The sequence below is a fragment of the Lepidochelys olivacea genome, assembly GCF_965140295.1.
Source record: "Lepidochelys olivacea isolate rLepOli2 genome assembly, chromosome: 7".
Lineage (NCBI taxonomy): Eukaryota > Metazoa > Chordata > Testudines > Cheloniidae > Lepidochelys > Lepidochelys olivacea.
Genome location: NC_140417.1, coordinates 5,722,721 through 5,747,025, shown reverse-complemented (window position 1 = coordinate 5,747,025; position 24,305 = coordinate 5,722,721). Strand labels below are relative to the sequence as shown.

The 24,305-nt window shown below is 38.3% G+C and overlaps 1 protein-coding gene across 1 annotated transcript in view; it reads right to left on the bottom strand.

Annotated features, from left to right (window-relative positions):
• LOC311524204 (ataxin-7-like) overlaps positions 1–19,805 on the bottom strand; it is a gene marked incomplete at its 3' end in the record, with an annotated part of 71,353 nt that extends 51,548 nt beyond the window's left edge. The window contains exons 1-2 of the mRNA XM_084635084.1: positions 19,650–19,805; positions 6,039–6,131 (exon numbers count right to left, since the gene is read on the bottom strand). The remainder of the gene's footprint in view (positions 1–6,038; positions 6,132–19,649) is intronic.
• Between the last annotated feature and the right edge of the window lie 4,500 nt (positions 19,806–24,305).

The following is a 24,305-nucleotide window of genomic DNA, read 5'->3' as shown; positions in this document are numbered from 1 at the left end:
ATGATGCAAAACTCTTCTTCCTGCTATAGTATCCAGGTGGGAGAAGACCCTACTGGCTTCTCTCAGGTTCACAGGGAACCTAACACCACATCATTACTGAGCTCAAATTCTTGTATATCTAGGGAAAGTATAATTCTGTCTTTTAAGTCTTGATGTTGAATGTTTCTGAGACTTGTGTCACAGCCCTTATTTGCTAACATAGTTCTGGCTTGTTATGGAGGAAGCTGTCACTGCAGTAACAGGAACAGAGGAAACTTGATCCAAAACTACCCCAACCTAAAGGCCATGTTTCCTTAAGTCATGTCTACGCTACAAAATTAAGTTGACCTAACTTATGTAGGCATACAGCTGCTACAGTAATTACATCGCTTTTTCTTGTCTACATTTTGCTCCTTGTGTCAGCAGGGCACATCCCCACCAATGCCTGTATTGACTGTACTGTCAGTGTGGGGCACTGTGGGAAGGCTCCTGAAAACCAGTAACAGTTGACATGAGCAACACAATGTCTATATCGACACTACATCGACCATGACTCTACGCCACTCTTGGAGGTGGAGGCATTAAGTTGGTGTAGTGGAGCACTTATGTTGCTGGGAGCCAAATTTAAGTATAGTCACTTCCTTAGTTAGGTCAACGTAAGCTGACTTGCGTCGACCTAATTCTCTACTGTAGACCAGATCTTAGCCATCTGCAGCAGTTTGCCTTCATAAAGGCTTTTCCACCATAAAAATGACAGTCTAATACTGACACCCTCTTTCTACTTCTAAACCCTTACAACAAACGTCCCAAACCAAAAATCCTACCCCCAAGCAGAGTTTTTATCCCAAGAAGGGAGAAGTGACAGAGATTCCATGAAGTCCACTAAGGATTTCACTATTGTTATTTGATGTTCTCAGACACTACAGTGATGAGAAACAGGATAAAACAGAGAGAGAGAGAGATCCCACCAATGACTGAATAGCACAGCCACTGCAATATGGTCTTATGGTGATTTGTTTTTAAACAACATTTCTCTCTTTTCAATGCCTCATAGAAGTATAAAATTTACCATAATGAACTGCAATGGTTTTATTGATGACGCTACAGGCTATCATCAATAAATAGTGAGCTTTTAGAACAAGGAGACGTAATTTGTCATATAAATACACAAAGAATTTATGGAATACAATCTATGCTTGTTAGTGAATTTTAGACCTTAATACTCAGTTTAGTACCATTTTCTGATATGCTTCTCCTTTTCACCAACCCTTCTTCCAAACCAATTAAAGCTCCCAGCTTTTTGAATACTATATGTTGGGTTGGACAGTTCTCTCTTGGCCTCCTTCATTTGCTGAACGGGGGCTCACACCATGCACCTTTTAGCAGAGAAGGAAATGGCAGTTGAGGGGAGGAGGATAGAAGCATGAATAATAGCACAAGAACTCTGGCATCAGATGAAATGTTGCTTAATCTTTACAAGTTGCTGTAAATGACTTAAAAGAAAACTAAGAGAAGATAGAAATATGGGACCAAATTAGTCTCATGTGTAAACAAATGCAACTCTGTTAAAGTCACTGGCATTGTGTCCCACTCACATTGTGCTGAATTTGGTGCACTCTTGATAAAAAACTTAGGATACAAGAGATCTTAGAAGTACTCCTTTCAGGGTTGAGAGCACAGTACAGGCTGTATGCTAATTCACCTTTTGGCCTCTCGAGATTGCTAGTTAGTGCTAATTGTGACAGTTTTTGTGATGAGCACTCCTGTACACTAGGAAATACACAGATACATTTCTTGTAGAACATCGAACAGTCAGTAGATGGTAATCTTTGGGCATTACCAGCCTGTACAAAACCTGAACTAGTGACTGCTTGCCAGTCCTTTGACCACCACCTTAGTGCGTACCAAGAGTGTTTTAAAAGCAAGGTGACCTCAAAGTCCAAATTTAGCGATATTAGTATTACTATCCTTCATGTCAACATTTGCTTGGTTTCTCATTAGTAGGCAGATTCTTAGCATGACAGACTCACTTACTGATGTCCTAGTTCATAGTCACAAGCATGGTAATAAATAAGGTTTCTTTTTTTTTTTTTTTGAACATTTTTGAGGGAGATAAAACAGTTTAGCCAAAAGTAAAAAAAAAAAAAAAAAAAAAAAGACAATTTTGAAACAAAATTACACGATGAACTAGCCCTTAAAAATGAACCAATACATTTGCCTATTTATCTGTTTAAAATGTTGACAAAGGTCCAGTTATTTAAACATGGTTACTGCTTTAAAATGGCTTGTGCCAATCAGTTAGACATACACATTTTTATTTATTTATTTATTGTTAACAGATCCATATATGTTGGTTGTCCTCTTTCTTGCTACTGTCTACTCTTTACACCTTGTTATTACCCGCCCCCCTCAATCAACAATGTTTTTGCTATATAGGATCCCGAGCGGGCCTAATTCTGCATGCTGGATCTCAGGCTGGCTTTTACTATACTGTTTTGAAACATTTTTCCAGTATGTCATGAATACATCAGTATTCCAGCAGAGGGAGAAGAGTGGCAGCAGAAAGAGCAATTCATCAGTTCAATGGACAAGATTACTGACTGTCAAATCAGAAACTAGGAATAATAAAGTCAGATGAGAAACTGATTTTATGGGAGCTGTAGATGGAGTGATAATTTTCTCTTTCGTGGCTTGAGCAGACCAAATGTATATACTACAAGATGAGAAAATTACCATTCTTGCACATGCGTTACTTGTTTTTCTTTCCTGAATCACTCAAGTATCATTGTTTTGAAGTATAAAAATAGTTTTGGGCAGTACTAAAAAAAGATCTGTCAATGGTTTGGGTGCGGGGGGATAATTTTGAATGCATAAATGGGGTTTGAAAAACTCACTTGCTGGGGTGATAAGGAATTTGAAACAAAAAAATCAAGTGGGCATACTGGGGCTAGGGAGCAGAGCAGCCTGAGCAAAAGGGAAAGCCTAGGAGATGAATGATGCAGGAGTCAATATTCCTTTAAGAGAAAGGGAAGGGGGACCAGTTATACCGCTAATATTTTCCTGGAGGAGGGGGCTTTACTGATGAAGCAGAGCAGACCAGGGGCTGCTGTTATTTTAGGTAGAACAGGATGCAGAAAGGAGCCTGTGGGCGGATGGGTGAACTTGTCGGGGGAAAGAGATGTATAAAAGAGAGAAAGGGTGGGCATGAAGGGTGCGTGAGAAAGCAAATGAGGGGGCGTTAAATACAGATGCATAGACAGAGAAAGATAGATCTTTGCAATAGATCTTTGCCGCATCTACAATGTGTAGGGAAAAAAGATGCACCTTGGAATTTCTAAACATATAGACACCAATTTCCTAACTCAAAAAGTGTTGCAATCAACATGGGAGAATTCTTTATTAGACCTTCTCCTAACAGATAAAGAGGAATTGCTCACAGAACTAAAAATTAATGATAGTTTCGTTACAAGTGATCATGACTTGATCACTTTTATAATGTGCAAGCAGGATAAAGACCAAACTAGTAATATATATTACTAGTTTGTGTGTATATATATATATATATATATATATATATATACATATACATACACACACACACACACACACACACACACTTACTTGACGCTTTAATGGCTTTAATTTCACAAAGCTGAAAATAATTATGAGCCAAATCAGCTGGCAGGAAAAATTTAATCAGAATAAATGTGAATGATAATTGGGCATAATTTAAGAACCCCTTACTAACGTACCCAAAAAGCCACGATCGAGGAAGAAGACTGTACTGATTAAAAAAATGATCTGGTTTAGAAGGGAAGCGAAGGCAGCTGTAAAAAATAAAAAGGTAATATATAACAGATGGAAAAAAGGGGAAATTGATAGTAATGAATGTAAATCAGAAGATAGGAATTGTAGAAAACTGATAACGGAATCCAAGGGACACAAGTAGAAGTCTATTGCTAATAGAGCTAAGGACAGAGTCTTTTAACTATATTAGGAATAAAAAGAATCCTGACAATGGTATTGGGCCAATACTATATGGATCAATAATGCAGAAAAGGCAAAAGTGTTCAATAACTATTTCTGTTCTGTATGGGCGGGGGTCAGGGGAAACAGATGATACTGTTTCATCGTATGTGATAACAACACTTTCTATCCAGCTTGTATCTCTGGAGGTTGTTAAGCACAAACTGCTAAAGTTAGACATTTTTAAACCAGAAGGGCCACATAACTTGCATCCAAAAGTTTTAAAAGAGCTCACTGGACAGTTAAATGTTGATTTTCAATCAATCCTGGAACACGGGGAAGTTCCAGAAAACCGGAAAAATGCTTATGTGCCCATTTGTTAAAAGGGTAAACAAGATAACCTGGATAATTATAGGCACATCAGCCAGACATTGATCCCAAGCAAGACAATGGAGCGGCTGATATGGGACTCAATTAATAAACAATTAAAGGAGGATAATATAATTAATACTGATCACCATGGGTTGATGGAAACTAGATCCTGTCAAACTAACTTGATATTTTTTTTAAATGAAATTACAATAAGGGTAAGGGTAGTAGCGTTGATGTAATATATTTAGGCTTCTGTAAGGTGTTGACTTAGTATCACATGAAATTTTGATTACAAAACAAGGCAGACATTCAATGAATTAAAAACTGACTAACTGATAGGTCTTAAAATGTAACTGTAAACGGGGAGTCCTCATCAAGCAAGTGTATTTCCAGAGAGGTCTGCAGGGGTCAATCTTTGGCCCTATTCTATTTAACATTTTTATCAATTACCTGGAAGAAAACATAATATCATTGCTGATAAATTTTGCAGACACATAAATTGGGGGAGTGGTAAATAACGAAGAGGTCAGGTCACTGATTCAGAGCAATTTGGAATCACTTAGTAAACTGGGTACAAGCAAACAATCTGCATTTTAATACGGATAGATGTAAATATATACATCTAGAAACAAAGAAAGTAGGCCATACTTACAAGATGGGGGAATCTCTCCTGGGAAGCAGAGACTCTGAAAAAGATTCAGGGGTTGTGGTGGATAATCAGCTCAACATGAGCTCCCAATATGACACTGTGGCCAAAAGAGCTAATGCAAGCCTTGGATGAATAAAAAAGGGGAATCTCAAGTAGGAGTACAGAGGTTATTTTAGCTCTGTAGTTGGTACAGGAGTGACCACTGCTGGAATACTTAGTCCAATTCTGGGGCCCACAATTCAAGAAGGATGTTGACAAACTGGAGAAGGTTCACAGAAGAGTCATGAGAATGATTATAGGATTAGAAAATATGACTGATAGTAATAGACTTAAGGAGATCCATTAAGGAGATCCATTTATTTATCTTGACAGAAGGTTAAAGGATGATTTCTGTAATAATCGTAAAAAAATTAAAAGCATAAAAAAGCTGGTTTGAACAGGAAAAATTAACTTAAGTAGTCTCAGCTCTTCAAATTTGTGCATAAAAGGCAAATAGAATAAATCCATCGTATTTTTAAGTTGTTTCACCATATCAAAGAAAAATACACACAAACAAGTAAAACACAATTGAAGGGGTAAAGGAGAGAAAAATTTAAGGGAGACCAGAGGATACTATCTCAAGGAATTTTGCTCCACATCATAAAATAATGCTGTTTTACCCAAGACTATATGAATATAGATAAACTGAAATTTGATCGTCAAAAAAACCAGTTAGCATCTCCCAAAGTATATCAAACACATAGATAAAAGACTCTTCTTACACAAAACCCTACTCATTCAAGTTACTTTCATATCCCCTATCTCATTGAGATAAATGAAGTCTGACTGAATGTTTGAGGTTTGACTGGTTTGCACAGAGAGCTTATTCTGGCTGTTTGGAAGGTCTCTTTACTTTTCACTGAAACCTGCATTTAACACCTGCATCTTATCAAAACATCACCAAGCTGAGTCTGGTAGCACTTCAGTCTTGCTTTGCAACCCTGTGAATATCCTGTTCTTCATGTTTCTCACATCTGAACTATGAGAATACGATGTTTAAGAAAAAAATATATAGGTAAGTATGTCACAGTACCTTTAAAGTATGGTAAAACTCTGGGTTGATTTATCAGTTGATCGTCATCTGTTTGGATTGTGGAAGCTCTCTCTGACTTACAGTCGTTTAACTCTGAAATGAAATAAAAATATATGACTACTACAATAATAGGAAATTTGCAATCTTATTTAGCTGACATTCCATAATTGCAATTTTTGCCTTGAAATATTAAAGTGCTCTAATACAATGCATTTTACCTATTTTACACCAGAGATTTAGTTTTTACAGTGAATTTAAATGTTAATATATATTGTAAACAGAGAATGTAATTCAGCATAACATGCACAACACATCTTTCAATGATAACCCACCAATTTCAGAACTAATATTTATTTAAAAATGCACCAATTTAAGTCTCAACCATCACACCAATAATATTAATTTAGATTAAAAATGTCTGTATCTAATTTAGATTCTAATCTTGCAATTAGGTGCATTGGTGTGGACTCTTATAAACATACAGAATCTGCTCCTATGTGTCTACAACAGTTGTTCTCAAACTTTTGTACTGGTGACCCCTTTCACACTGCAAGCCTTTGAGTGTGACACCCCCCGCCCCCTTATAAATTAACAACACTTTTAAATATATTTAATACTATTTTAAATGCTGGATGCAAAGCAGGGTTTGGGGTGGAGGCTGACAGCTAGCGAGCCCCCATGTAATAACCTCATGACCCCCTGAGGGGTCCCGACCCCCAGTTTGAGAACCCCTGGTCTACAGGTTCAGGGCCTTAGCAACTGTTTTTACACAAGATTTTTTTCCCTCCACAGTGCAGCTCCACCAACGGTAGCAAAGAACGGCCATTTGTGTACACTGGCCAACAGCATTTTTACCACCGTGGCATGTAACTCAGGTGCCCCATGGTGATAATTTACATGTAACATTGTTCATTATTTCACCACTGACAAATTATGTAAAAGAATGAGAGAGAGAAGCATATTAAGGCCTTATTTACATTAATCTGTTTTTAAACCAGATAATTAAACCAGTGCAAGTCTCTGCATTGACACACTTGCTTTGTTTTAAGTTATAGAAATGTAGCTACTTACAGAGAGAGCTAGCTTCCAGTAACCCTCTCTGGTGCCCATTGTGAAAGGCAGTATAGGCACCCACAATATTACTTTTCTCTTTTGTATCTGCTAGGCCAGCCTTTTTGGTTTGTATCTGCACACTGCCTAACACAATTAGGCTGGGCCCTCTAGGAACTATCATAATATAAATAATGGAATTTTATTAGGAAATAGAGAACCCTCTGCATGTAGATCTCCTCTACTCTATGTTGAAGGTTGCCTAGACGGACAAAAGAAAAAAAGTAATGTAGCCAGAAACTGTATTACCTTTCAGAATGTTCTATGGAGCAGAGACTTTTTGCCTTCTGCTTGCCTCATCAATAACCCATACACTTTTATGTAGAATAGAGTAGTTCTGCATGCAGAGGGCCCTCTATTTCCTAACAAAATTATATCATTTATATTGTGGTAGCACTTAGAAAGCCCAGGCTCTTTGTGCTAGGTACTATGGAAATATGAACCAAAAAAAGTCTATCCCCCAAAGAGCATACAAGCTTGTCTCCACTTACCGGGGGATTGACGCATGGCAATCGATCCACCGGGGGTCGATTTGGTGGGTCTAGTGAAGACCCGCTAAATCGACCACCGATCGCTCTCCCATAGACTCCAGTACTCCACCGGAATGAGAAGCATAAGGTAAGTCGACGGGAGAGTTTCTCCCGTTGACCCATCATGGTGTAGACACCGCAATATGTCCACCTAAGGCACCATCGACTCCGGATATGTTGTTCATGAAACTGGAGTTGCGTAACATAGGTTGACTTAGCCCCATAGTGTAGACCTGCCCCAAGTATAAGACAAGAGGTAAATACAACAAATATTATGGGATCAGAAGTCAGAAATGAGGTTATTATAATCAGCGTGATAAACCACGTGGTAAGCAGTTACCTAACCACTAATCAGTTTTTGTTGGTATCACAGTAGAGTTTTAAGGAAGGATTTGAAGGAGGACAATGTGGTGGCTTTACAGATTTTTATGTGCAGTTCGGACCTTCTGTACATAAGAGGTGGCAAGGAAAAAAATAAGGTACTTGTTGGGAGCTTTTACAAATGAGCAATGAAGATTGGCACAGTTCGCAGAGAATAGTGTAAAAGAGAGGACAGGGTGGGTGGACATGAGCCATGATGGGCCTTATATGAGAAAAGCATTTGGGGCTTGATGTGATGGAGATGGGGAAAACCACTGAAAAGATATAAAGAGAAGAGTAACATGGTCAAAGCACCAAGCCCTACATTTTCAAAACAGCATGTCAGGTTTTAAGCCATACATCTCCCATGAAAAAAATCAATGAAAAAGTATGGCTGCAAACTTGAAGGAATACTTTTAAAATTTGCTGTTAAAGAAAATAAAACATGAGTAATGTTGCAATTCATCGGAGCAAAAGCTAAATCCCAGACAATACATATCAGCAGTTTAAGGAGAAATATCTTTACAAGAAAGTTGTAGTTAATAAAAATCAAATCAAAAGCCCATGAAAAACATTAAAAAGCCAGGAAATTGAAAGTTAAGGTTACAAAAAACTAACATTTGAAAGTATGGAAATTCAAATTTAAGGTAGCCAAACTACTGTTGTCCCTTTTCAGACCAAGGAGACAGTCAAATTTCAGGGCACTGGGAACATTCCAGTTGGAAATAGAAACTGATGGGAGTCGGATTTTTTTTTGATACAATCTTGTTTATTTACAAGGAATGCACAAGTCCTGCTTTTCCAAATGCAGGAGGAACCAAGAATAAAAGCAGCAGTTTCCTAGCTTACAGCCCGAAGCCTTGTTAGCCAACTCCAGACCCAAAAGTACCCTCTAGCTTTTTCCAGGGCCACACTGTGCTCCCTGGGTACTCCTTGGCTTTCTGGCCTTTTGCCTTTGCCTCTCCACTCTCTATATTCTTGTCTGTTCTTAGTTTGTGTATGTTCTCACACATCCACACACACCTGGTCACAGTACCCACTGGAACAACAGCCTATTTGGTGCTAGTTTCTGGGCAGTCTCTAATAGCCCTTGTTTTAGGAGTGGCCCCTTAACTGTCTCTTACAACTATATTAAATGAAGGATGTGGTCACACACATCGGTTTGTACAAGGTTTCCAGTCAATCCATAACAAGGCACCACCCAGCTCATAAAAACAGCCCATGTCTCAGCTTTGCCAATCATCCCAATGAGGCCTAAAATGGTGACGCCCAATAACCCATCCCAAATAGAATATATATATATATATATATAATAAATTACCAATGATACAAGATTCACTATTTACAGGTATACAGTATCCTTCTGTCAGGAGAAGTTTGCATCACACGAAAGAAGTTATTCCTACCCAAATCCCTTTTGGGCTTTTCTTTCCCTGGATTTCCCTTCAGCCACCAGTGAGGGACTCCTTTCAGTCAGCCCCTGAGGAATATCTAGTGTTTCTGTGGAATTGGTTGGCTGAGGCAGACCCAGCCCATTCTGTTTGAATGGGAGACTGATCTCTGTAACAACTTTTCCAGCCTCAACTTCCACAAATAAATTCTCAGATTTAGGGGGTAGGCAGCTGAAATCCTGTCCCCCAAACTGTAAGCACTAGTATCTAGGTCTAATATGAAAGGGGTTTGAAACACAGATAAGCCAAGACAGGAGCAGTCCCAAAAGCCCTTTTCAACTTTGAAAATGCTAAACACCACCCTACTGACAAATGAAATGATTTTTTCCTTCTTCGCTATTTGCTACTTGCCAGAAACATTCAGCAAATAAACAGGGATCAGTTCTTTCAGACCCACAAGAATTTTGGCAGCTAAGGTTTCCCTGAAATCCCGGGTCTCCAAACAGGTTTTAACCACTGCCCACCACTCCTTTGCTGAAAAGCTACCACAGCATATAGCTGTTATAATGGTTTCTACCGCCTGGGGCAGGACAATTTAGTCACTGCAAACCACTTGCCTACAAACCATTTGTCCCACCTGGGCCATATCTTTAAAGGGCATTTCCACAGACTGAATTTGTAAGACATCTTTTCTGGCATTGATTACACAGTGATTAGCCATAACAAAATCCAAGCCAGTTCTGAGCTCAATCCCCATTTCAGCCACCCCAATTTCTTGTTCAAATTCCAGAGGTGCAATCTTCCACCACAATTTTCCTAAATTTTGGATGAATGCCCTGCCCCAGTCACTATGTCCATTTGAGTCCAGTTTGGCAGTTCAGTTTTGGATCCCCGGTTCCCTTGCCTTTTTTGCACGTCTTGTTTAATATCTGTTTATAATTGAGCCTGTGTCAATCACCGCTATGTTTTTTACAGCTTCTATTACACATTCAATAGCCAACCCCCCCTTATTGTTATTTAACTGCCCAGATCTAAACAAAAACTGGGGCTGATCCTAGTATCTCCACCAAACTTTACTCCCTCAGTTTGGGGTACCCCCATTTCCTGAATTGGAAGAGAGAGGTTTTCACTCGACACTTGCGACAGTCTGTCTTGGCCTGTCATAACTTCAGACAAGTACTTTTATTTGTGGCCAATTTTGTCACAATACCAGCATTTAATTGAACCGTTTCCTTTAATTTTTTGCATTACTGCCAATTTTCCTTGTTTTACAAATTATCATCAGATTTTTTTAATCATACAATAAGGTCATGAGCCACATTCGAATCCCCTCATTCATCATGCATATTTGACGCAGCGCTGTACTTACAGAGCTCATGGCGAGCAGCTTCCACCTCTGGGGCACTGCTACAAGGAAAGACTGAAGTTCTGTGGCAAATTCCATCACCTCTCACAGTGTCTTTGGCATTCTTTTGCAGATCTTGATCAGCAAGTCCAAGTCCAGCTAAGCATCCCTAAATTGGTCCACTGCCAGTGTATCCTGAAAAGCCTCAGTGGTATCAGGGTATGCCAGGAACACTAGTCTCCGCAGGTCCTCTGCCAGTTCAGGTGGGGTTTCTTCTTTCCCTCTTCTATATCTTAGCTGAGCCCTGGCTTGCTCCAATTGATGGGTAGCTCCAAACTGCCTATCAAGGGCTTGTACCAGGTCTGGACAACTCCAGGCAAGTCTACACTCAGTGCAACATCAGCACAGCTGCACCAATGCTGACAGGAGAGCACTTTCCCATCAGCAAAATTATTCCACCTCCGTGAGAGGGGACAGCGCTTAGGTCGCTATCACTTGCGTCGCTCGGGGGGGGGGTGTCTTTTTCACACCCTGAGTGACGTAAGTTACATCGACTTAAGCGGCATGTAGACCAGCCCTCAATCTCTTTTCTGGGGGGTAAATTTTGCAGCACAATCAAAGCTGGGCCACTCAAGTTGGGTGCAGTAACCCCCCTTTCAGTTCCTCGCCACAGCCATTCATTTGAACTATAATGTTGAACTGAGCCAAATAAACCTCTCAGGGAGTTTTTCCCTTGAGATAATGGCTTTTGAATTATCTGAGGTAAGACAGCATGACCTCTCCCCTCTGGGCCACTGTGGGTAACAAATGGGGTAGAAAACTGTTGTAAACATCTGGTCTTATCCAAGTCATCTGGCTGCCCCAATTCCTCATCCAGGTGCTGCCTTCCATTACAAAGGGTGACCCTTTGATTTCCTTCTGTAGCTGAATTTTTAGCTCTGTAAATCCTTGCTTCAGCTTCTCTCGGTTGGCAAGTTCCAGATTGGCCAAGGTTTGCTCAGACACCACTATTTCATGGAATAACTTCTGGTCTGTGGCAGTCAGATTGCTGGTCACCTCATCAATCCATTTTATCATTCCAGCCTGGGTGTGTTGCAGCTGGGTTTCCAGACGCTGTATAGTTGTTGCTCCAGAGATTTCACCTCCATTTGCAAGTCATCTCTGAACCCTTTCTGGCTACCTCCAGATGATTTAATTAATAGAATCATAGAATATCAGGGTTGGAAGAGACCTCAGGAGGTCATCTAGTCCAACCCCCTGCTAAAAGCAGGACCAACACCAACTAAATCATCCCAGCCAGGGCTTTGTCAAGTCTGACCTTAAAAACCTCTAATGAAGGAGATTCCACCACCTCCCTAGGTAACCCATTCCAGTGCTTCACCACCCTCCTAGTGAAACAGTGTTTCTTAATATCCAACCTAAACCTCCCCCACTGCAACTTGAGACCATTGCTCCTTGTTCTGTCATCTGCCACCACTGAGAACAGCCGAGCGCCACCCTCTTCGGAACCCCCCTTCAGGTAGTTGAAAGCAGATATCAAATCCCCCCTCACTCTTCTCTTCTGCAGACTAAACAAGCCCAGTTCCCTCAGCCTCTCCTCGTAAGTCATGTGCCCCAGCCCCCTAATAATTTTCATTGCCCTCCACAAATTCCTTTTGTGAAGCCTCCAGCTCCTGTTTTAGGTACTGTTTTAAATCCCATTGGCCGCTTGTCTGTAAGCGCCTTCATTACTTGTTCCATCTTCATTCAGGAGAAACACCAGCTCACAATCTTTCCTTGGAAATTGGATCCCATTACTAACACCAGTGTTGCCCTTTTGACTCAAGCAGCTAGTTACATTTCAGAGTCTTGAGACATTCCAGTTGGAAACAAAAATAGATGGAGTCTGGTATTTTCTTTCATGCAATCTACTTTATTTACACTCCTTGTAAATAAAAAAAAGTCCTGCTTCTCCAAATGCAGGAGAACCACAAACAAAAGGAGCAGTTTCTTAGATTACAGTCTCAAGACTCATTATGCAACATCAGACCCAAAAGCTCTCTCTAGCTTTTCCCAGGGTTACACTGTGCTCACAGACTACTGCTTGGCTTTCTTGCTTGTTCCCTCTGCCTCTCGTTCTGTTCTGCCTGTTCTCTGTGTGTTCTCTCACACACCTGGTCACAGTACCCACTGGAATCCCCCCACCCATATGGTGTTAGTTTCTGGGCAGACTCTAATAGCTCTTGTTTAGGTGTTGCCCCTTAACAGTCTCTTACAACTATCTTAAATGAAGGGTGAGTTCTCGTATCAGTTTGAATGAGGTTTTAACTCAACCTACTACAAGGTTTCACCCAGCTCATAACTCTACCTTAACGACCCTACAAACACACCATTGTCCAATCCTCCTTTATCTGCAGTTGGAAGATCGTCAAAACCGTGCATCACAAAACATATCTGCATTCTGGAACTTGATCCCCTGGTCAGTTAGCCAATGTCCAAGTTTGATGACCTTTAGGGAATACTGCAATGGCCATCTGTTTACTCAGGGATTCTTGAAGAAGGGTTTGGACATAAGGGTAGTAAAATGGCCCCAATACTGGGCTGTTTCTGGCCTCTTTCTATCACAGGAATAGTGTAACAAGGCCAGCTCTCCCGACCTGGAAAGTCCCCAAGAGCAGGGTTGGTACAATGGCCCTAAACCAGTGCCCTCTCATATCTGCTCCCCACAGACTAAGGGTGTGCCAGGGCAAGAGGGCTGTTGGATGAGGGAGTTATAAGCACAGTGCAATGAACTATGGCTATTCAGGGCTGCTGGATGGTCCTTTAGGGACTACTGTAGCCCAAGAGTAAGACAGAGCATCTCTTGAGGCTGAATCAGCACCCTGCAGCCCCACAACTCTAGAGGTGCAAAAATGGAATTAGGAATATAAACAATACAAAAAAAATCAATTTATTATCCTGCCCCTTAGATAGAATATCCATTTTTACACGTACAGATTATGGACTCAAAATATAAGGACAATGTTTTAAATTGATCCCCCAAATGGAAAGTAAGACAAAATCTTGAGATTTACCTTTTATTCAGCCGCTCATGATTCCACAGTATTGTAATTTATACTAACTGAAGGTGCTTCCCATTGCGACTTGGATATTTACTGTGTATTGTTACAAACAAAGCACAATCGAATTCCCAGTGCAAAGGTACAAGATTTTTCCTCAAAATACATCAAAGTTTTTCTTAAACATTTTCATAAATATCTTTACAGATAATCAGATTGTTGCCACTAATATCTGACAGTCAACAGACGACCATCAAAATCTTTTTTGTAACTATCTCAAAATTTTGGTAATGAAAACCTATCAAGTAAATTATTCACAGTAAAGTTCACGTAAAGCATTTTTACTTGAATGTCTGCTGTTTTTATTTGTATAATTATTGTACACATGTCCAAATTTATTGTTTTTGCCCAAACAGCCAATTATATAGTTTTGCCAGTGATTTCCGCTTCATCTTCAGTAATTTTCCTTTTAATTTCTAGAGCTTACTCAACAGTAGGCAGTAAGGTTAATGCTATAATAAGATGTCTTTGCATACTTGCTTCAGCTGTTTAAGTAAGTATAAAACACAGACTAGGAAAATACATCATCATTTTGGAAACAGCGAATGAAAATCTGGTTGCAGTTTCCCCATATAAACAGGCAAGTCTACTTTATATTCTAAAGTACTGTATCTTATGGTATTATTTAAGCCACCATTTGAAGGTTCAGCACACAAACAACACTAGCAGCCAGCTAGCACAGATAAAGACAACTGAATAATATTTTTATACTTTATGGAATATTTCATTTGTGAATAACTGCAGAAAAACAAAGTGAAAATATAGTTTATATTTTTGATGCTATACGAATATTCAATGCTGATCACAACTTCTTATATCAACAACTCCTGAAGTATTCTATACAAAAGACTGTTAGGCAAACACTACTAGATTCCATGACTTTCCATATATCAATGTTAAAAAAAAACAACAAACCTTTATGCACCATTTTAAAAAAACAAAAGGAGAAAAGCACATTATGTCAAACAAGGAGTACTTAAAAAAATTAAAAACATAACCACACACACACACACACACACTTTGCAAGTGAGGGCATATCTAATCAAGACAATAGAGAGCATATGATTAGACAATTTACAAAATGTAGTATTGAGCTTCCATTCCATGTAAAAGACAGATAGTGGATTATTCAAAGTACACAGTTATGGTTACTACAAATTTAAGATTTTAAATTAGCTCTCTGGGTATATCACTATTTTAAGTTGTTGCAGATCAAAATCTGTACATTTTAAAATTACTACCTTGTAGTAATATAAATATACTAGCAATATGATATTCAGATGAATATCATCTGAAAAATTGATTTATTATTTAGGTGCTATATCACTAACCTTAAAAGAGACGTTGGTTCTTATACAGGTACATCACTGTTCTCAATGTAAACAAAGGACAGTGGCATGCACCCCAGGCTAAGGATGTCAGCATTTTTCAAACACCTTTCTGACTGTTCTATTTTATGGTGATGCAATTTGACCTACATTTTCAATGGCTAGAGACAGAGAAATACAAAAGGGAGAGATGGAGAAGAGAGACACATTTTCTGTCCTCACCCTCCATTAACGAGATCTTTGTCCCTGAAAGGAGTCTTAATAGGGAAGAGATGAGGTGAAATATCTTAGTAGTAAATTTTGAATAGAAAGCTAAAAAATGGGATGATATAAGAAAAAAATAAGATTTTTCTATGATCCTGTGCCCTCAATAAGCAAAGCAGAATGTAATGTAGAATCAGTGTTAGATGCTAGAAATAGGAAAGCTCATTTTATTCAATTAGACCTCCATCAGAAGAGATAATGGGGGCTCTTTCTTGACATACCAACACACAATCCTGGCAAAATTCCAACAATACCTAGCCCTGTTCTTTACTGTACGTGAAGTTTTCATGCAAAACTGTACTAGATCATTGTCAACTCTCACAAAGCCAGGATTTTAAGTACCACATGTATCCTGTTAGTTGGACTATGGCTAAAAATCTTTCCAGCCTAGAATTTCTTTCAACAATTACTGTGGCAGCTCATCCTCCCCTAGTGTCTACTGTCAGTTTTACCAATTTATGTCTAATTTTAATCACTTATAATCTATCCCAAAGCATGTAAAAAACCCATACTGTTTAAAGTAAAACCCACTAGCACAAATAAACTTAAGTACAGAAAACCCAGTGAAAACAATGGTACAAAACCAGGCTGTCAGTATTCAAATAATGCCCCCCTATTGTCAAGTATTCCTAAATCAGCCATATACATTCATTTAATACTAAAACATGATGTAATGAATGTGATATTTTCAGTTTAAATGGTTTGATAGTTTTACACTGAAGACAGAGAAAAAGTTTTAAATGCTTTTTCATTCTATTGTAACTAAAAATAGCTTTGCTTTTAAAATACATTTTTTCTCTTTCAGCTAAGCTATTGTAGTTGCAATGTCAGCTGCTTGCTATTATGCAGTCACTGGTGTAAAATAAAATTGGATCTTTACAGTGCAAGAGCTTTGGCTGTCATTTTTCTGCATGTCTGTAGAGTGCCAACCACCACCCTCATCCCTGGAGTGGTGGTCTTTACTACAATACGCATAAACAGTAATAAGAGAAACTGCTGTAATGCATCAAAACTAAGGGACAGGTTTTGATCTTATTTACACCATTGTAAATCCAGTGTCTTCAAAAGACATTTCTCTGGATTTACACCAATGTAAACGAGAGCAGAAGCTGGCGCTAAGTGTCGTTTTAAGCCACAAATCAATACAAAGTTTAGATTAACTTCTAGTATTGACCACTAAGGGCAGGTCTACAGCTAAAACGATGCATCACAGCTGCATTGCTGTACTGCTTTAATGGTAACTCTACTACACCAACACGAGAGCTTTGCCTGTCAGCCTGGGAGAGGTGGTTGTTGCTATGTCAATGGCAGAAGCCCTCCCATAGTACTGTCTATGCCCAGAGTTAGGTCGGTATCATTGCGTCGCTGAGGACTTTTCACACCCCTGAGCAACCTAGTTATACCGATGTAAGTTTGTAGTGTAGACCTAGCCTAAGATATTACAAGGATAACTTTCTTGTTTATGAGGGAATAGCTATATCTTGGGCTGCAAACCTCCTTGCCCAGTAGGGACTAAGTAGCTCTCTTCCTCCCTCCAGTGCTGCTGCCTCTGCTGTCATAGCAGTGTTACAGGAAACCACTCAGTGGTGGCTTGGGTGGGAAGGCAGAGAGCATCTTGGTGGGGGCAGGGAGTGAAGGGGAGAAGGTAGACTTACAGCCTACCATGCCTCAACAGAGAAAGGGCAGTAGAATCAAGGGAGGTGGACACAAGCTGGAGTAGGGAGTAAAGCAAAGATGAAGGAAAGGAATTAATTGTAAGAGGATTGGAGGGAGATGTGGAGAGAACCAGGAGGACACTGTAGAGGGAAGTCCCTGGATGTGGAGAAAGACAGGGTTGAAGGAAATACTTCCCAAATGTATGAATTCCCCATACCTCTCCAAAACAAAATTAAAGTCATATATTCCTCCACTCCTATTATCCCTCTGTCTAAATCTTCTTTATCTGGCTTTCACCAGATGAGCAAAAGTCTTGTCACCACAAAAAGTATACTATATTTTAGTTTCAAACAACTGGGTAAACAGACTTAGGAAGGAGATGCTAGGATTTTTCTGTTGTAAACACAAACTTACTTCAGTTACTCTGAAGTTTCCCTTTCTGACTCAGAGGGAAAGGGTGCAATGATTCACAGGGTTTTCTTAATTATTTTGCCCATTATTAAAACACTTTTCTTTTTGTCTGTTTCATATTCATAGTCACATGTTCTTTTGTGTTTGGTTGGTTGCTTGGTTTTTGGGGTATTCCTATTGTTTCAGGATTCTGCTTCAGTTAGAGGGAGAGAAGCTGAAGTCGTATATTTGTTGCTGTCCAACAGCTTAAAAATTCCAAGTACAAGAGCCAATCAGAGTAGAGAGAAAAAATAAATTACAGTGATCCCTCCAATCTAACTGACTAATGACTGCCAGTCAGAATATAGCAATTCACATAAAGTACTTAGTGGTTACTGAGAAAAACCATATAAAGATTACAGTCCCTAAAACCATGAGTCATGCCACCAAAATGATAGATTGATGATAGAGATTGGCTTAAATATCATGAATTCTTTTAAAAAGTTATATTTTTGCATTTAAAGTGCAGTCAGGTCATGTTTTCAAGCTTTACTCTGCAACAACAAGGGCTAGAAACTTACTTCTTTTTAAAGTAAAATGATATATATATACCTGGCCCTAGAAGCTAGGCTTATAAGAAACACACCAAATATTGTGAGACTCATGATAAAATCATGAGAACTGGCAACACTATGATTATGCAAACCACACACCCAGAACTAGAAAGCAGGGAATTGCATAACTGGGAGGGGGGAAAACATACAGTTTTACAACATAATAGCAGCATTCCAATAGTTTAGGTTGGGACAATTCCATTTCAGTAAAACACGTGTTGTAGATGAAGAAAACTAAAATGTTACTATGATGCTTCTCAATTAATCCAGCTGTTAGAGGTTTTGTTTTTTGGTATCACTTTAGAGTCTATGATCAAGAACTCCCTAGTTATGTCCACTCTAACAAAACAAAACACAACACAAAAATAACCAAAAACAAACACCCCCAGTCAAACTTATGTACATGACATTTTATGAACGCATATATGCCATGTTAAAAACTTGAATGAAAAGTTTCCTCATTAAATGAATGTTTAGTTCATAGTTTAGTAAAGCTAAATTTTAAGCCCCTGAACACAGCAGTGTCACTGCCGAAATGCTTAACCTTAACACTGATGAACCTTAACACTGATGCAGGGGAATGGACTAGATGACCTCTCAAGGTCCCTTCCAGTCCTACGATTCTATGACATTTGTGAGATTAGACATTAAATTAGTACCACAAATCTGTTTTTAAAAAGCTCAGTATCTGTATTTCATGAAATATATTCCAAAAGGCCAAAGTTTAGCAAAGTTCTTAAATATGTGAGTCGTCCCCCTGAAGTTAATAGGACTACTCACACGCTTAACAATAGACACATGCTTAAGTACTTTGCTGAATCACAGCAAAAAGGCCAAAAACATGATAAACATTTAATAACCAACTTCTAAATGCTACTCTTAATCTAGTGAAGCAATTTAATATGGCATTTAAAATCCTGTTATTGATCAAATAACTACTGGCTAGTCAGGAAAAGTATTAGAGGAAGAGAGTTCTGGTTAATCTCTCTCCTCAAAAAAAATAATAATTTGCAAATTTAACTTCATTTCATTATATGTCAATTATTCTTGGCAAATGATACACTCAAACAATACTTCCAAACTGTATAAGTACCTGCTAATACCTTGTGCAGCTAGTGCAATTATTTCTTAACACCAGAATCACTGCTATTAGTCTCCGATGAGGAAAATAGTTCACTAGTTTCTTCATTCTTCTTCTGTTCAAGGTCGAACACACTGGGAATGAAGCATTATAAAAACACTGCGAACTTCTTTACAGCTTTATCATTGTTGTAGCAGATATACCAGTTCAGTGTTATTCAGTACACTTCCTACTGACTGTTACTCCCACCAAGAAATGAACACATGCCAACGGCTGATACATTCACAGATAAAGTGGAATTAAATGGGATTAAGAAACTCACTGTTCACACGGTTAGCTATTTATGAACCAAATGATCTACCTGTAGTCTTTTGAAATCAACTATTTCTATCCCCTGTACACATGCAACCACTATAATAATTGTTCACAGAGAAATATACTTACACCACAGTTCTTCCCCACAAGGCACTGCATGAAGCCCCGTACGTTTCTCAAGCAGAAATGACAGCTTTACAATTGAACTGGATATAAAAGAGTGCAGTGATACCTAAACAAAGAGGAGGGCAGGTACTCTTAACAGGACACAGAATTTAGAGGATTAGGTGTCAAAAATAAAATGCTTAGGGAAACACAATCGTTCTTGATGTTGCTTTGATGGTCCCTCCCCCACTGACAGCTAGAATTCAATTGTTGCATTTCGCCCCCTTCCCTGATCTTGTAAAAATTTCTGAAGCATGGGCAGTTATTCTACTCAACTGGAATCAAGGAGGCAAAAAGGGAATCAGTCTCCTCAGTCACTGCCCTCCTCCCCATAACTCACTCTTCTATTTTACCCTGAAATGATGGACAACTCCATGGGCATTTCCCCACCATTAAAAAAGAAAACAAGTGGAGCAAAAAGACAAAGATCAAGAAGAGAGTACATAAATGAGGCAGAGGAATTGTAATAGAGGATGTATTAGGCCAACAGTCCTAAGGCATGTAGGTGTTAGGAGAGTTCCAGGCCCTGGATGAATAGACAAAGCACATTTTTCTTAAAATCTAGCCCATGATCTTCTTTACCCCCAATACACACACACACACACACACACCCATAAACACAATTTGTTTTTCTCCTTTTAAATTTTTCAGTGCACTGTATTTTTGAGAATCCATAAATAAAATCATTTTCATACCAGAAATATTTGATATAAAATAACAGCAGAGTATCAGGATAAAACCATGTGACAGAGCCAACATAGTGGCTATCCCTCAGGTCCTCCATCCAGCACAGGGGGATGGTCAAAAAGAAGAGAGCGCAGCCATAGAACTGCTACAATCAGCTGAACATTGTCTGCCATAACTTCCAGATGAAGCAAATGAAAGCCACACTGTTGCAACCTAAGATCAGCCTGGTGTGTCAAGGTGTAGATGTGACTTACAGCCCTCTGTATATCCCCAATCTCCCAGATCTGTGCTAGGCACAAAACAAACAGTCGTAAGGATCTGGAGCAAAGTTTATTTTAAAAAAATGGAAAGGCAAGTGTATAAATAATTAAAAATGGAAATATGGGATAAAATAATTTTCAAAAGCAAACATGGAAATCCATGATTAAGTATAAAAACCAGAAAAATGTAAAAAGCCAAGAGATAATAACTTTAAAAACAATACAAGCAAAGGTTAAATATAAATGTATACATAAAAGGCATATATATCCATTTTACAGATAGAAAACCAAAAGCACAAAAGGTGACGTGATCTGCAGCAGGCCAATGGCAGTGCCAGAACACTGCCTCCCACACAAAAATTTAAAAAAGACAAGGAAAAGGTTAAAATACAAAACAAGGAACACTAGCCTAGGATTAACAATAAAAATAGAGGCAGTGGAGATTAGGTATGTGATATAGCAACAAAAAATAGGAATTTATAATAGGTATTTTTCTCCTAAAGAAAAAAAATAAAACTAGTGTTGTGTGGAAACATCACTCTGATCACTTTGCTTGTATATGGTTTCCCTTTTTCCATTCCCTTTGGCCCTTATCCTGCAAGCTGCTCCACAAAGGCAGAGCTCTGTAATCATACAAAACGGTACGAGTGCTGCACAGTGATTCACATGCAGAGATGAGTTTACAGGACTGGGACCTTCACCTTTTCATTTATTTTTAGACCATAAGCTCCTTGGGCCAGAAACTGTTTCTATTTATATGTTTGTACAACACCTAGCACAATGGAGCTTCTACCCTGATTGGGGCCTTTGGGAGTTACTGCAATATAAATATTAACCAATAATAATAAAACAAAACTTTGTTTCCTCAGCTCTGTCAATGCACACAGATACTTGCCCTACATGCCTGCAGCTAATTAATATTTGATACCAAATCTTGAAGAGGCAGGGCAATCTGGCCAGTCAGTTTCACAAGAGTGGAAATGAGACAGTGGGTACAAGCCTGCTAAATATAGGGCATCCTTCTAATGATGTTTACCTTTCAGTTGCAGTCTAATGCCACTAAAGGCTTTGGAGAGAAAACCTGAGAAACACCTATCTCACTCAGATTTATTAGAAGTTGTAAATATGAGAACAGTTACATATGTATAATTCTTTGTCTAAGAAGGTTTTAAAAGTTCATCAGGGATGCTACCAACATATTAAATTCAAAACCAAACCAATCTTAACATTGATATAATCTAGATAGAAAAAATGTCCCAATTTTATGGGGTCCATTCTCCCAACAATGTTCTACATTTACATGCAAAAGTAATCAAAACCATACCATATTTCTATCACTTAAAAAAATCAGCAGTTTTCTAGCCAAGATAATAAAAAATTTTGTCATTATGCAAATATAAAAAGGAGTTTCCCTAGAGCAAAACTGAACATTCCTGCTGACATCACTGATGATGATGGCTGATGCACAGGGAAGAGCTGGTGAGGCACTAGAAACCAGAGAAAATGTTTATGAAGTGGAAAAGGTAACCAAGAGTAAAAGAAGAAACTTAATTTGAAAGCTTCAAAGTTATTTGCAGCAAGGCATAATCAGAAAAAAAAGTGTATATAAAATGAAGCCGATGCATCTTTTTTAAGGACGAGAAGTTTGTAAAATTCTTTATGAAAAGTATAGGGAAGAGTTCTCTCTCAACATATATTTATGAAACACAACCTCCAACAGAACATAACTGTATAGGCTACTGTGTATTATGAGGACTTTAAAAGCAATGAACAACTGTAATAGCTAGAATAAGTTATTTTCATTTGTTTATAAACAAACATTAAGTTAATTATTCAAATCTTGATCTTTAGATCCAGTGGTTACAGAAAACCATGGTATAACAAAATCTTTAGAAATTGTTTTTTATGAAGAAAAATGTCTGGAAGGCTGCTTCACTTGGCCATCAGGTGAACTTTAGGAGAACTGATCCCAAACTTTCAGACAGCTCTTCTCTGCTTTCTCATCCTAAAACAATGATAGCACTGCGGAGCATGAGTCCTGCCAGCACAATTAAGTAATACAAATATTACCTAAGGAGTAAGCCTTCTCTAACTATACTGAGTAATAACATATTTTTCTACTTCTGTAGACACCTGAAAAGACTCCTGCACACTTTGAAATATATTACTCCATTTCAGTCTTTGACTCTGCCATGGTCTCATTGTTGGCCATAATAGTCAGCCTTCAATCTCAACAACAGATACAGGAGGGTTGCACTAATTAGAGCTGCTTTTTATTATCCCTTCCCAAGCAATGAATGATATTCATATTGGGCTAAGAAGAGCATTGTGTGTATTGTCACTATATCAGAAATCTATACAGACAATTCAGTGTGTGCCTACTTGTAACCACTGTGTTCTTTTGGTAGCCTGTTAGTGAAGGAATCAGAAAGTTCCTTACACAACTGTGGTCCAAGAGATTCCATGGTATATCCAACACATTTTAAGAAAAATGTTGCAAGTCTGGGTTCTGCAAATGTAGTTTGATTCTACAAAACATGTCTACCACTCTTCATATTTTTTGCCATAATTATGACATTAACAGGACTCCATTACATATTTCAAAATGTACAATCCGTAGAAACACTGATAATTTCTCCATTATATGGACACTAACTAAGTCACATTTCTGATTTTTTGTAAACCTACTACTGTTACAAGCAACATCTAAGGCCCTGATCCTGCAATCCCTTATGTATTTGTTTAACTTCCCTATGTCCCAGTGGAACTTCTCAGCATAGTAAGGTTAAATGCGCACATTAGTGTTTACAGGATCAGGGACCAACATTTTTCTAACGTCAACATTTAAAAAGTATTTTCTCTATTTTTTCCATTTGACAGCATTTTGTGTACAGTCACTTTTGCCTGTTTGTGTGAGTCTTTCACACACAGCAACAGGGGAAGATTTTTTTTTAAATAGGAAAATTAATTGGAAGACCAAAATTAAATAAATAAAGTTGATAGGGGGGTTCAGTGTCAAATATATTGCCTGTAACTACTTTTAACTACTTAAGAAAATATATTTAGATTTCAAGTTGATGGCATCACCTTGAATAATTCTCATGAAGCAAGAGCACAGATTTATTTCATGTTATTTGTATTGTTCAGCACTAGCCTAACTTTACATATTGTCATAACCTTTAGGCAGGACTTCAAGATAAAAAAATCATTAAATAAACATAACAGCCAAAGCAATGTAAGAGTGAAATGGAAGTGAAAATATTTAAAATAAACCACAAAGTCACAGATGCATACTTGTGTTCATTCTTAATATAGTTTTGTTTTACTTTCAGCTCTTACAGGTCAACCTTTATTCATTCAAGTGTTAAAATTAAATTTCTGTCCCTTCTTTTTTTTTTTTTTTTAATCACTTCAATTATTTCTCTAACCAACATTTAGCTAAAAACAAAAACAATCTTTAAGGACAAAAAGATCTTTCAGACATCTGGTTCTCAGCCTCTTCCACTTCACATTTTAAAGAAACAAAATGTTTGTTTATACCCATACTCTACTAAAATATTTGTATAACAAAAATGCTCTTAAGTCTTCTGTAAGCCCTTAATACATGAAAAAGGATGAATATGACACACTGGGCTTAATCTTCAAGGTGTATGTCCAAACGGGGCCTAACTAG